The sequence below is a fragment of the Mirounga angustirostris genome, unplaced genomic scaffold (genome assembly GCF_029215605.1).
Source record: "Mirounga angustirostris isolate CCGP_5_RB_7025 unplaced genomic scaffold, mMirAng1.0.hap1 SCAF_3, whole genome shotgun sequence".
In the NCBI taxonomy this organism is placed as follows: Eukaryota; Metazoa; Chordata; class Mammalia; order Carnivora; family Phocidae; genus Mirounga; species Mirounga angustirostris.
Genome location: NW_026991711.1, coordinates 58,583,138 through 58,595,167, shown reverse-complemented (window position 1 = coordinate 58,595,167; position 12,030 = coordinate 58,583,138). Strand labels below are relative to the sequence as shown.

Here is a 12,030-nt window from a genome sequence, read left to right as displayed (position 1 = left end):
TAGGATACGCAGTATCCAGGGCACATAAAACTCTAAACCATTAAAAAAAGATGACCCAATAGAAAAATGGGTAATTTTTTGAAGAAATTATAGAAATTTACATAAATTATAAGTTAATAAACATATGAATAGATACTGCAACCTTACTAGTAATCAGAGAATGAAAATTTTTTTAAAAATGAGTATTAATTTCATCCATCAGATGGACAAAAAGAAGACAGGATCTCGTCTTAGTCTAGACTGTAGGAAAATTGAACTTATTTTGGGGATGTTTAAATTAGTAGAAGTATTTTGGAGGCAAATTTGGCAAGACCAATTAAAATTAAGAATGTTCATAACTTTGGGGCACCTGGGTGGCTCAGTCAGTTAAGCAACTGACTCTTGATTTCAGCTCGGGTCATGATCTTAGGGTTGTGAGTTCAAGCTCCTTGTCAGGCTCCCCGCTCAGCAGGAAGTCCTCTTGAGTTTCTCTCTCTCCCTCTGCCTCTCCCCCTAGTGCTATCTAAGTAAATAAATAAATCTTAAAAAAAAAAAAATAATGTTCATAACAAAACCAAGCAATCCCACTTTTAGATAGATATATAGATATAAATATATATCTATATATCCTTGAGAAATAGCACATGTGCACAAGAAAATACATACCAGGATTTCCCTGCAGCATTGTCTATAAGTTGAAAAACTGGGAACAACCAATGTCCATCAAAAAGAGAATGGCAAATAAAATGTGCTATACAGTACCTATCAAACAAAATAGAATTTAATGTAAAAACCAATAAAAGAGACAAAAATAAATATTCTACATTAACAGAACAACTCAGCCATACACTGGAACACTATCCAGCAGGTATAAAAAATGAGCCATAAATACATAATAAGCTATAAATAACAGGTATACACTTCAAAAACACTGTCAAATGAATAAAGTTAGAAAATGATATAGTATGATACTATCAACATTTTTTTTAAAATTACAAATGCATATATGAACCCATTGAGAATATGTAAGTATAAAAAAAGACTTAAAGGTTCTGCAACAAAGTCTTTAGCATGGGATTGGAGGAGCAAGGGGGAATTCAGGGACTGTGGATTGTGCTATCCGTAAGGTTCTAATTTTGTAAAAAGAGAACGTAATAGTGTACTTAATTTAAAATTTAAGTATATAATTTTCAAAAAAGGACTGTCCATTTTAAAGGCTTTTGGAGCAGACTGCCAAACTCCTTTCTAGAAAGGTTCTATCAATTCCTATTTCCACCTACAGCACACAAGCATACTAATAGCTTTTTGAAGAAAACTCTCACCAATGTTGTTCATATCTTCTGAAATTTAATAACAGTAAAACATGTTTACTGAAGAAAATTTGCAAAATACAGTAAAGCATAAAGAAGAAAAGTTAAATCACTCATAATATCATCCAGTTTAATATTCTGGAGTGAAACAGGGATTTTTAAATTTGTTCTTATTTTCCCCTTCTTTTTCATTTTGGAGAAAAGCAGTCGGTCTGTTTCGCCTCAATTTATGGTTGCTTTGTTTTTAAAAACAAGCTCTTTATGAAACTGACCATTTCTTCTCTATTTCTCATGTTTTAATTACGATGAGAGTAATGAACATTTATTGAGTATAAACCATGTGTCAGGCACACTTCTCAATACTTCACTTATTCTTACTGATCTGCGTAACAATGAGAGAAAATTAGCATGCCTGTTTTTCTGAGGAAGCTAAGGCGCGTCACACTGTAAGTGGCAGTGACAAAAAATAAGGAAGGAACCAGGCAGGATGATTTCAGAGTCCGCTTTTTGATTATTCCACTCTACCTTTTCAAAGTTACCTTTTTGCCTCATACAGAACTCACTGCAGGTTTCCACACGCTGAAGAGCTCAGTTCATTACACACTGTTCCTTATTTTAATTACTTATTGGGTTGTGGTTAATGAGAGTCAGGTGCCTTTAGGATCTAATCTCCATTCCGTGGTCTTGGACAAATGATTTTACTCATTTAGGACTCGTGTTAAGTCTTACCTGTGAAATGGGTCAGTGGTTAAACCTTCCAGTTCTGCTTCTGGATTTTACAATGCAGTCCATTTCCTGCAGCCCCTTTTACAGCCTCAGGTTCCCAGCTGCTTAGGAATCACCTCACATTAAGGTATGCACCCGGAGACAGAAAATGAAATGGGGCTTGAGAACTCAGAACGCCCGCGGTCCCTTCTACAGCCTGGGACTGCAGGTGGATAGAAGGAAAAGAGAGGTTGCAAGGGCTGGGGTCCACGCAGCCGAGGGCTCCGCCGCGTTCCCAGGTCCGGGCCGAAGGAGCTGTCAGCGGGCCACCCAAGGCCGTGCCTCGGCTCCACTAGCACCACAGACCTGAGGGCTGCGCCGGGCCCGCTCCGTTGGCAAGACTGGGTTTCCCCGCGGGTCGGGCTCCTCTCCGACTCCACGCCACCGAGACCCCACGGTCCCAGATGCCCCCAGGCCAGGAAATACTTCACCATTTACTAGACCTCACCTCAGCAACAACTGTCCCGCCTCGCTTCAGGCGGGGAGGGAGGACCGCCCAACCCCTGACGCCCAGGCCTACCTAACGCTAATCCTAAATAGGAGGAGTTGGACACCCAGAGCTCCCACTACTTGGCCGGGAGCCCATTGGTTGGACATCCACTGTGTCCACGCCTCAGAGGCTCCGCGCGCGTATCGCCGGCAGCGCGGCGGCGCCCAATCGCGCCGCTTCCCGATTGGCTATCGGAGCTCTCGGCTTGTCTCGCGCTCTCTGGCGGGGCCAATGGGGATACTCACAATCGAGAGGCCGGCATCGCAGGAGTGGTGGCGCAGCTGTTTCCTCTGGTAGGTGTTCCGCTGCCATCTTGTGTGTGGCCAGGACTGGGCTTCTTGGCGGTTGAAAGTTTAATTAGTGGCTCCAGGTGTGGAGGGGTCCTGAGAGAGCGGTGGAGGAGAAAAGGGATCTGAGGGCAGACACCTGGCGCCTTCTCACTTGCCTGAATTGGAGAGGTTTTCTTGGTCTGAATCAGGCCTGGCTAGAGAGAGTGATGAATGGGGTGGTGGGGGGATCCCAGGCTTTGGTTTGTTCGTCGTTGTGGAGGGTTTGCTGGGGGCTCTGATGCTTTAACTCTGATTCCTTTGGTTCCAGAGAGCTACCCCCATAATCTTTGTCTCGGAAGATTGACATCACCCCTCCTAATGAGGTTGTCTGATGGCCTGCCTGATTCAGAAAGGAATAAGGCTGGTCATTACTAGAAGGGGAGAGGGAGATGCCTCACCACTATCCTCAGGTTAGAAAGAGACGTCTTCATTTTGTGTCGTTTGCGAGGGAGTGACTGCTAAAGTGTTGGCTATTCTCGGTAGTTAACCCTCTAAGGCCATCCTTTGATAATTGTGGGCATCTTGTTCTGCGTTTGGACAGTTTTATTTATTAATATGCAGCCAGCATTCCTGCAGGGGTTTTAAAAAAAATCTAATAAGTGGTGGTCTTTGCAGAAACAGTGGAAGTGAAGGAAGAATTTTGGCAAATTTTGTTTCCCTGGTTACGATCTGTTAAGATTTCGGAATTTCTAGGTCTGCCTTGACTTGCTTGGTTGCTTCTTCAGGGGCAGGGGGAGGCGTTTGTAAGGGAAAGTATCTTCTGAGCTCTATTTGAGGTGGGAGAAAGAAAGGAATTATCTCCTTTTCCTTCTCAGTTTTTGTTTTGACTCGAAGTAGACTGCACGCATTCTTTCATTTGGGAGGAAAATTTATCGGATCTGAAAACCTAGACGATAAAAGGCTAATATTTTGTGATTGGCGGTTTTGACACGCATTAGACGAAAGCAAAAATACTTTTTTGAGTTTAGTTTTCAGTTAGTTATCTAATGATGACTCAACCTAGTCAAGAGTACCATGTGTTTTGTGGCAGGAATGTCAAAGAAACAGCAGTAATCGAATGATTAAAATTTAATTTTCCTTTTAAAATTTGCTTCTTAAATCATGAGTCTTATAAGGCCTAAGTTGCAAGAGTTCAAGTATCAATAATTTAGTGTTTAGTTGATGGCTAAGGTACATGTGGCTATCATAAAGTAAGAGATCAGTGGCTAGAAATAAAGAGAACATGATAGCAGCTCAGTAAATGTTCGCTGAAACTTTTGCATAGCGTTCTCGTGTGATAATGCCTGGCATATGTTCAGAAGTATAATTGTTGAATGAATAAATAATGCAGTAATTGGAAGATGTGGATACACATTTCTTTTTCGACTAACTGAAAAAATTTATTTAACCTGCTTTCTAGAAAACTTGACTTTCATTTTCTTGAACTAAATTTATTGCTTCCAATTTATACATACAAATATTATGGATAGGCTCATAATCCTTTTTTGTGAAGTCTTTTTATGAAATCGGAATACAGAGAAATTTAGGTAATGAAGGTGAGCCCTCAAGTCATTTTTTCTTGAAAGCATACAGTTTCAGTAAATGAGTACCAAACTTGTCAGTGCCTTAGATCTCTCCTGAAGAAAAAATGTATTGTTTTTCTAGTTTAACACTGCTTAAAGTCAAAATACTGTAAGTTTAGTATATTGCATAAATATGTTCTGTAATTTTAAGTAATTTTAAAATAAGCTAGGTAAGTATGAGATTTTTCTTTGAAGAATACTAGTCTCTAGATTTCATAATGTATAATCTGAAGATCCTTACAGATATTTTTAAATATTACTTTTGCATGAACAATGTTAAGTGACTTTAAGTAAAAATGATTTAACTTAGGGGCACCTGGGTGGCTCATTCGTTAAGCGTCTGCCTTTGGCTCAGGTCATGGTCCCAGGGTCCTGGGATCGAGTTCCGCATTGGGCTCCCTGCTCTGTGGGAAGCCTGCTTCTCCCTCTCCCACTCCCCCTGCTTGTGTTCCCTCTTTCGCTGTGTCTCTCTCTCTGTCAAATAAATAAATAAAATCTTTAAAAAAAAAAAAGATTTAACTTATATTCATATGTTCAGGATTGTATTTCATTGCAGTCTCATATACAAGTTTAGATTTTTTTCCCATTATCAATTGATGCATGCTGTTTAATTAGAAAAAAATTTGATAACACCTTTGAAATGAATGTGGTATTTTGTGGCTGAATGTAGATTAAAATCTACTTAACCTTCATAAAAAAAATCAATAAAAATGCTCTCCAGGGGCGCCTGGGTAACTCAGTTGGTTAAGCATCTGCCTTCAGCTCAGGTCATGATCCTGGAGTCCTGGGATGAGCCCCGCATCAGGCTCCCTGCTCTGCGGGGAGTCTGCTGCTCTCTCTCTCAAAAATGCTCTCCAGTTCCTGTATTCGATATTTTAAAGATCTAAATGATTTTATTAGTGAAGATTTTAGGGTATAAGCACTTTTTAATAAAAAGAACACATTTAAAAGTTGATAGGTTTTCCCCACCTCATTAATTGAAAAACCAAATTTGCATATAATCATTTCTTTTTTTAAAATTATTTTTGAAGTACTAGGAATACCTTGCTGTGTTTTGTAATAATTTTCATCATATAAATGTTACTTTTGGAGAACACTTTGAGATTAATTTTCAGAAATATTTCTATATTCCTCATTAATTAGTGCATTTTGCCATCACTTTTCCAGTCTTTAACAAATATGGTTTGTTATGGGGATAAATTAAACAATGTGACTAAAAATAAAAAAAGATCTAAAACTGTATGAGGATGAAAATTACCATTGTAGTTTGTGGTGTTGCATTAATCAATGAAATTGATTGCCTGAGTCATGAGGATGTCTGTTATTTACAGAAAATGCTTATGAGATTAATACGTGGAACATTCAGATTATTTCCCTTAAAGAGAAAATGTTTGAAGTATTATACATGTAGCTTTTTTTAAAAGACAGAATTGAAACACTGTAATTTTCTCTTTACTATGACTTCTCCCTTTGTAATAATCTCATTTGTTCTTGCCACTTAAACTATAATTTTTGTGCAAATAGCCCTAATTCTGTGTGAAATTCTGCTCTTTTAAGCACTTAACACTCATTTCTCACAGCTTTTTGGACAGTTAGATCTACTCAATTTGTATGCAACTCTCCATCTTTTATGTTTCCTATCTTGATTAATGGTATAGGTATCTTCTGAGTGGCTCAGATTTAAAACTTCAAATTCTTACCTTTCCCTGTTTCCTAATTGTATAATCTGTAGCTTAAACCTCCAAAATGGCTTTGCTTTTCATTTTTCTACACTCATGACGCTGCCTAATTTACGCCATCTTTTTCTTAACATTTTATATGCCACTGTATTATTGACAAAGCCCCCACTTCTCAACCTGGAATTTGTATTAGTTAAGTTACAGGTTTGGCTACCGTGACAACTTAAAAAATAATTGTGCCCCCCCCCCATCTTTTTCTAGATTTATTTATTTATTTTTAGAGAGAGAACACAAGCGGGAGGGTTAGAGGGAGAAGGAGAAAGAATCCCAGGCGGATTCCATGCTGAGCATGGAGCCAGATACAGGGTTTGATCTCAAGACCCCAAGATTACAACCCAAGCTAAAACAACAGTGGGACTCTTAACCGACTGCGCCAACCAGGTGCTCCATGCCCCAACCCAGTTTTTTAATAAAAAATTTCCAAACCAAGTAAAAATATGAGCTGATCAGGTAGCTTTGCTGCAAAAAGTTGTCAGAGGCCCCAAGCTCTTACTAACGTGTTACTGTGCCACCTCATCATGCAGCTCCATGTTGTGGACCAACATGGCTGCTTCACTTCCTGCCATTTTATGCCACATGCTTAAGTTAAAGGCTAAAATGTATCAAGGTAGGAAGCACAGAATCTTTGCAAGTGGTGGTAGGAGTAGGATTTTATTCTCTACCTTAATTTTTAAATTTTATTTATTTTTTATTATGTTATGTTAATCACCATACATCGTTAGTTTTTGATGTAGTGTTCCATGATTCATTGTTTGCATATAACACACAGTGCTCCATGCAGAACTTTGATGTAGTGTTCCATGATTCATTGTTTGCATATAACACACAGTGCTCCATGCAGAACATGCCCTCTTTAATACCCATCACCAGGCTAACCCGTCCTCCCACCACCCTCCCCTCTAGAACCCTCAGTTTTTCAGAGTCCATAGTCTCTCATGGTTCGTCTCCCCCTCCAATTTCCCCCCCTTCCTTCTTCCCCTCCTGCTATCTTCTTCTTCTAATTCTTTTTTTTTTAACATATAATGTATTATTTGCTTCAGAGGTACAGATCTGTGATTCAACAGTCTTGCACACTTCACAGTGCTCACCATAGCACATACCCTCCCTAGTGTCTATCACCCAGCCACCCCAACCCTCCCACCCCCCACCACTCCAGCAACCCTCAGTTTCCTGAGATTAAGAATTCCTCATATCAGTGTTAAAGTTCTATTATCCCAAAAAATCTTCAAGTAACAATTTCATTTCTGTGAGATTGTCATGAACTTTTGATGATTCTGTTAGGTTCCCACAGTTAGATTTGGGAGGAGTAAGGTGCATAGCTTGTGACACTGAAATACTATGATTGTGGCCTGTATCATTTGCAGACCTAGGGACTACTTTGTACTTTCCTTTTCTCTCTGTAATGGTTCTCACTGCCCACAGTTACCTTTGAAAGTCATTGATGCCTAGCTCAACTTCCTTTTTGGAGTATAGACAGGTTTAATCACAACCTCTTCTTGCCATATACTCAAATTCTTCATTTAAGCATATCTTATATTACTTTGTTTCTCTCAGGCTGTGACAAACAAAATAATTCTATGGAAGGCAAGACTCCTTCCTGAGTCACCGGCAAGTTTGCATGCAGTTGGTATTGCATGCATGTTTGCTCATTTGAAGTATATTTCATATTTCAAATAGGATAAAGAATTGGATGGGGAGGTCAGTGGTGGGCCTAGCTTGCTTTACATCTAAAGCAGTATCCGTACCTTTGGAGAGTGTATTCATCTCTTACAAATCAACAAATAAGACAAAATGCAAAGGTCATGAACTCATGATCACAAAAGAACAAGCACAAATTGTTTACATGAAAAATATTTAACTTGTAATTAAAGAAATAAACATTTAAACAAGCAATTTGTCATAATGCTTCAAGACAAAACTATGTATACTCTTTGACCCTCTTGTAAGGAAACTTGTATGGAAATGGAGATGGAGTCAAAGCTTTATGATCACAGTGTAATTTTATACTTGGGAATAATTGGAAATAAAAAAATAACCAATGGTAGAAGAATGGTTTTCATATTTATAATTTTATAAATTATTACACATCCATCATGATAGATATATTTCAGCCTATTAAAAGGAGTATTTTCAAAAGCTGTTTAGTGATATAGGCTATTTAATGACATTGGAAAAAGGTCACCATTTTGTGTTAAATGAGAAAAGTATAGAATAGTAATTGAGGAAATGAAATGAGATACCACTATGCAACCTCTTAGAATGCCCCTCCCCTCCTCCCCCCCCCCCCCAGAAAAAGAAAGGAAGGGAGGAAGAAAGAAAAAAATATCAAGTGCTGGCCAGGATGCATAGCAACAAGATTCAGATCTTGCTGGTGGGAATGCAAATACCACAGCCATGTGGAAGACAGTTTGACAGTTTTTTTATAAAATTAAACATACCTTTATTATGTGACCTAGCAATCCCACTCCTAGGTTGAAGTTTACTAGCAAGGTAAGAGAGCTCCATTAGCTTCTCTTTATTGCCGGCAATTGGCACCAGTGATTTTGTTTTATTAGTTTTAGCCATCATATGGGATATGTAATGGCATCTCATTATGATTTTAGTTTGCATATCCCCAAAGACTGTTACATGCTTTTCTCATGAAAAGTGAAATGAAACCTATAATCACTTCTCTGCAGATATTTATAGCAGTTGTATTTGTAATCACCAAAAACTGGAAACAACCTAGCTGTCTCTTAATTGGAGAATGGGTTTTTAAAAACTGCGGTACATCCATGCAATGTAAAACAAAACAAATCTCTTCCTAGTAGGGTGGCATAAATACATGGGGAAATGGACTATGTTATAACTACATACTAAGTTGTAAGGAAAAAAATAAAAATGAGCCATACAGCATTACATTATATAATGGAAACGCACCAGAAAAAATGTGACCATAAAGCAGATGAAAACAGTAATTCAACAGAGTTAAAGAAAACCACAGCATAATACTCCTCTACCTGAACAAGCATTTGCAGAAATAAGGTCTCAAATACAAATTCAGAACCCCAAAATAAATGGAAAAAAAGAGGAAGATATGAAAAGTAAATTTACTGAACTCAGGAAGTAAAATGAAAAAAAAATCTTTCAAAAGGAAGCTAACATCCAAGATACCTAAGGGAGAATAGATTTACTGAATGTAAGAGATATTGAGGAAAGACTTGCAGATAGCCAAAAGAATGGAAATTAAACAAAGAAAGGTAAAAAGAGAGAAAAAGTGAATGATACAGACAATATGTAAAAATTAGAGTTCCTAAGAAGAGAAAAACAATAGCAGAGCTAATATTTAAACTTCAATCAATGAAAACATTCTGGAAGTAACAGAAGACTCAAATCTACTTTGAAAAGGCTCATTGTGTACTATAAAAATTGTTCTAGAATGGTCCAATACAAGTCATAAAACTATTGGACATTGAAGATAATGAAAAATTCCTCTGGGCTTCCAGGTGGAGAGAAGACATTAGGAACAAATTTCTCAACAGCAACATACAAAACAAAACAACCATGGAACAACATATTTAAAGTCTATGAAATTATAAGTCAAGGATTTTAGCACTATGACTCCATCCCAGAAAAAAATTAAAACCTTGATAAATTCCAATATACTAAAAAAAAAATTTACGTGATGAAAAGTGCCATGAGCAAAGCAAAAAGGCCAATGACAAGGTAGGAAGAAATATTTGAACTTCTATCACAAAGAGCTAATCTCCTTAATGAAACTAACCTAGAAGTCAAAGCAAATGACCAGCAACCCAATAGAAAATGGGCCAAAGATATGAGAGTTCACAGAAAAAGAAATGCAGATGACAGGCATATGAAAGATGTTTAACTTAAGTCATACAAAGAGAAATACAAATTAAAGCTATATTAAAAATTACAGCTACACTCAAGCCTTTCTCACCAAAATCCAAAATTATGTAATAATGCTCTGTGCGCTATGGGGAAACAGGCATTTTGATGCATTGCTGGTAGGGATACAAAAGCACAAAGCTTGAGAGAGAATTTGGTAGTATCCAACGAAATTAGATACGCATTTACTTTTTGATCCAGGCACCTAACTTCTAGGAATCTGTTCTAAAGACACATTGACATAAAATATAAACTGGCATTTCTAAAAAGTTACTCATAGCACCAATACTTGGATTAGCAAAAGATTGGCAACAACCTAAATGCTCATTAATAGGGGACTAAGTAACTAAAGTTCATCCAACAATGGAATAATCTCCATTCCCCTTCCAAGTCACTCTTGCCCCCCAGAAATCATAAAAGAAAATGTAGGAAGTCTGCATGTACCAACAACATTGAATGATCTGCAGAATGTATTATGAAGTGGGAAAAAACCAAAAGCCCGTGGAATAATATATACAGTAATCTATAGGTAGAAGGAGGGAATGGGAAAGGTGCCAACAATGGAAGAGATATTTCTCATAATTTATTTATACAGTTTGATCTTTGAATCATGTATGTTTACATATTCAAAAGTTAAATTTAAAAAGTAGAACAAAAAGAGAAATCTAAAAAGGAATGGAAACAAATGTACATAACTATATAGCATTTTGTTGTCATAACCATACAAGAAAAGGAACAATTTCTAGTAATTCTAGAACCTAGACTTGGGACTGTATTTTCTTAGCAGGGTGTATTCAACATTATTATTGTTATATTGCTATCTTTAAAGTATTTTATGTATATTTTTGGGCAAAATAGATGTTGCAAAATGTCAATAATTGTTGAACAAACCACAGAAGTTCATCAAGGCTGTAAATTAAGAAAATGTAGTCTGGGGCGCCTGGGTGGCTCAGTTGGTTAAGCGACTGCCTTCGGCTCAGGTCATGATCCTGGAGTCCCGGGATCGAGTCCCGCATCGGGCTCCCTGCTCGGCAGGGGTCTGCTTCTCCCTCTGCCCTCTTCCCTCTCGTGCTCTCTGTCTCTCATTCTCTCTCTCTCTCAAATAAATAAATAAAATCTTTAAAAAAAAAAAAAAAAGAAAATGTAGTCTGGAAAGTTCTTTGACAGATTGAGTAAAGTGGAAGTGAAGTACAAAAATACCCAGGACAGCTACATAACAGTACCTGTTATACGGCACTGGGTCAGGCACTATGTATATATATATCTATCATTTGACTCTTGCAGATACCCACTGAGACTCTGATCTCTGATATTTTATTCTTAAGAGGTTCAGAGAGGTTAAGTAATTTGCTTCAGATTAGACAGTTACTGAGTGGGAGGTTGACCTTTAAACCCAGATCTATGTGATTCCAGAGCGTGTGCTTTTTCTACTACATTATTGCAGGATATACACCAAATATTGAGAAGAAAGAACATCAGGAGCTAAATGTTCTATTTAAACCAGTAGTTGCTGCTCAGAAAATACATAAATATGCAGACCCTAAGTCAGTGGTTTATATTTTCTTCATGCAAGAGCAATGCACTAAAGGAGAGAAGTGTAAGTTTTCTCTTATTTCTGATGGGGAAATGTAAACACACATACACATATCCTTATATTGATGTTGGAGATAAAAATTTTACAAAAGTTGCCATTGATGACTGAAATTAGTAAAAGACCCAAACTAAAAGTATTTCAAAGCAGAAAAGAAAAAAAATCTGGTAGTCATGGGTTTTAATGATGCTGTGAAAAGCAAACAAAACAAAACAAAACCAAACCCTTCAAAGCTTCCTTTTATGATACTTAAAAGCTCTTCTAAGCTTTGCACAGCCTTTTTATAAAAATTGGTCTTTAAGATACTATTTTAATAAGTTATGTTTCCTCCTGTGGAAGATGAGTGCTGATGGAGATTTTGGGGGTGCTAGGGCTCC

General features: G+C 37.6%; 2 protein-coding genes across 18 annotated transcripts in view; one reads left to right on the top strand and one right to left on the bottom strand.

Annotated features, from left to right (window-relative positions):
* The window catches only part of SETDB2 (SET domain bifurcated histone lysine methyltransferase 2), an 84,991-nt gene extending 82,345 nt beyond the window's left edge, over positions 1 to 2,646 (bottom strand). For 2 of the 7 annotated variants that reach the window (XM_064586126.1, XM_064586128.1), the window contains exons 1-2: positions 2,019 to 2,619; positions 646 to 741 (exon numbers count right to left, since the gene is read on the bottom strand). The gene's annotated coding sequence lies outside the window, so the exon portion shown is untranslated. Of the gene's footprint in view, positions 1 to 645; positions 742 to 2,018 lie in introns of all 7 variants that reach the window. The other 5 variants (XM_064586124.1, XM_064586127.1, XM_064586123.1 and 2 more) reach the window with 5 other exon arrangements.
* A 130-nt stretch (positions 2,647 to 2,776) lies between these two features.
* CAB39L (calcium binding protein 39 like) overlaps positions 2,777 to 12,030 on the top strand; it is a 111,537-nt gene continuing 102,283 nt past the window's right edge. For 4 of the 11 annotated variants that reach the window (XM_045869412.3, XM_064586121.1, XM_045869411.3 and 1 more), the window contains exons 1-2: positions 2,957 to 4,408; positions 11,507 to 11,659. The gene's annotated coding sequence lies outside the window, so the exon portion shown is untranslated. Of the gene's footprint in view, positions 2,838 to 2,953; positions 4,409 to 11,506; positions 11,660 to 12,030 lie in introns of those variants that run through there. The other 7 variants (XM_054506314.2, XM_045869415.3, XM_064586116.1 and 4 more) reach the window with 6 other exon arrangements.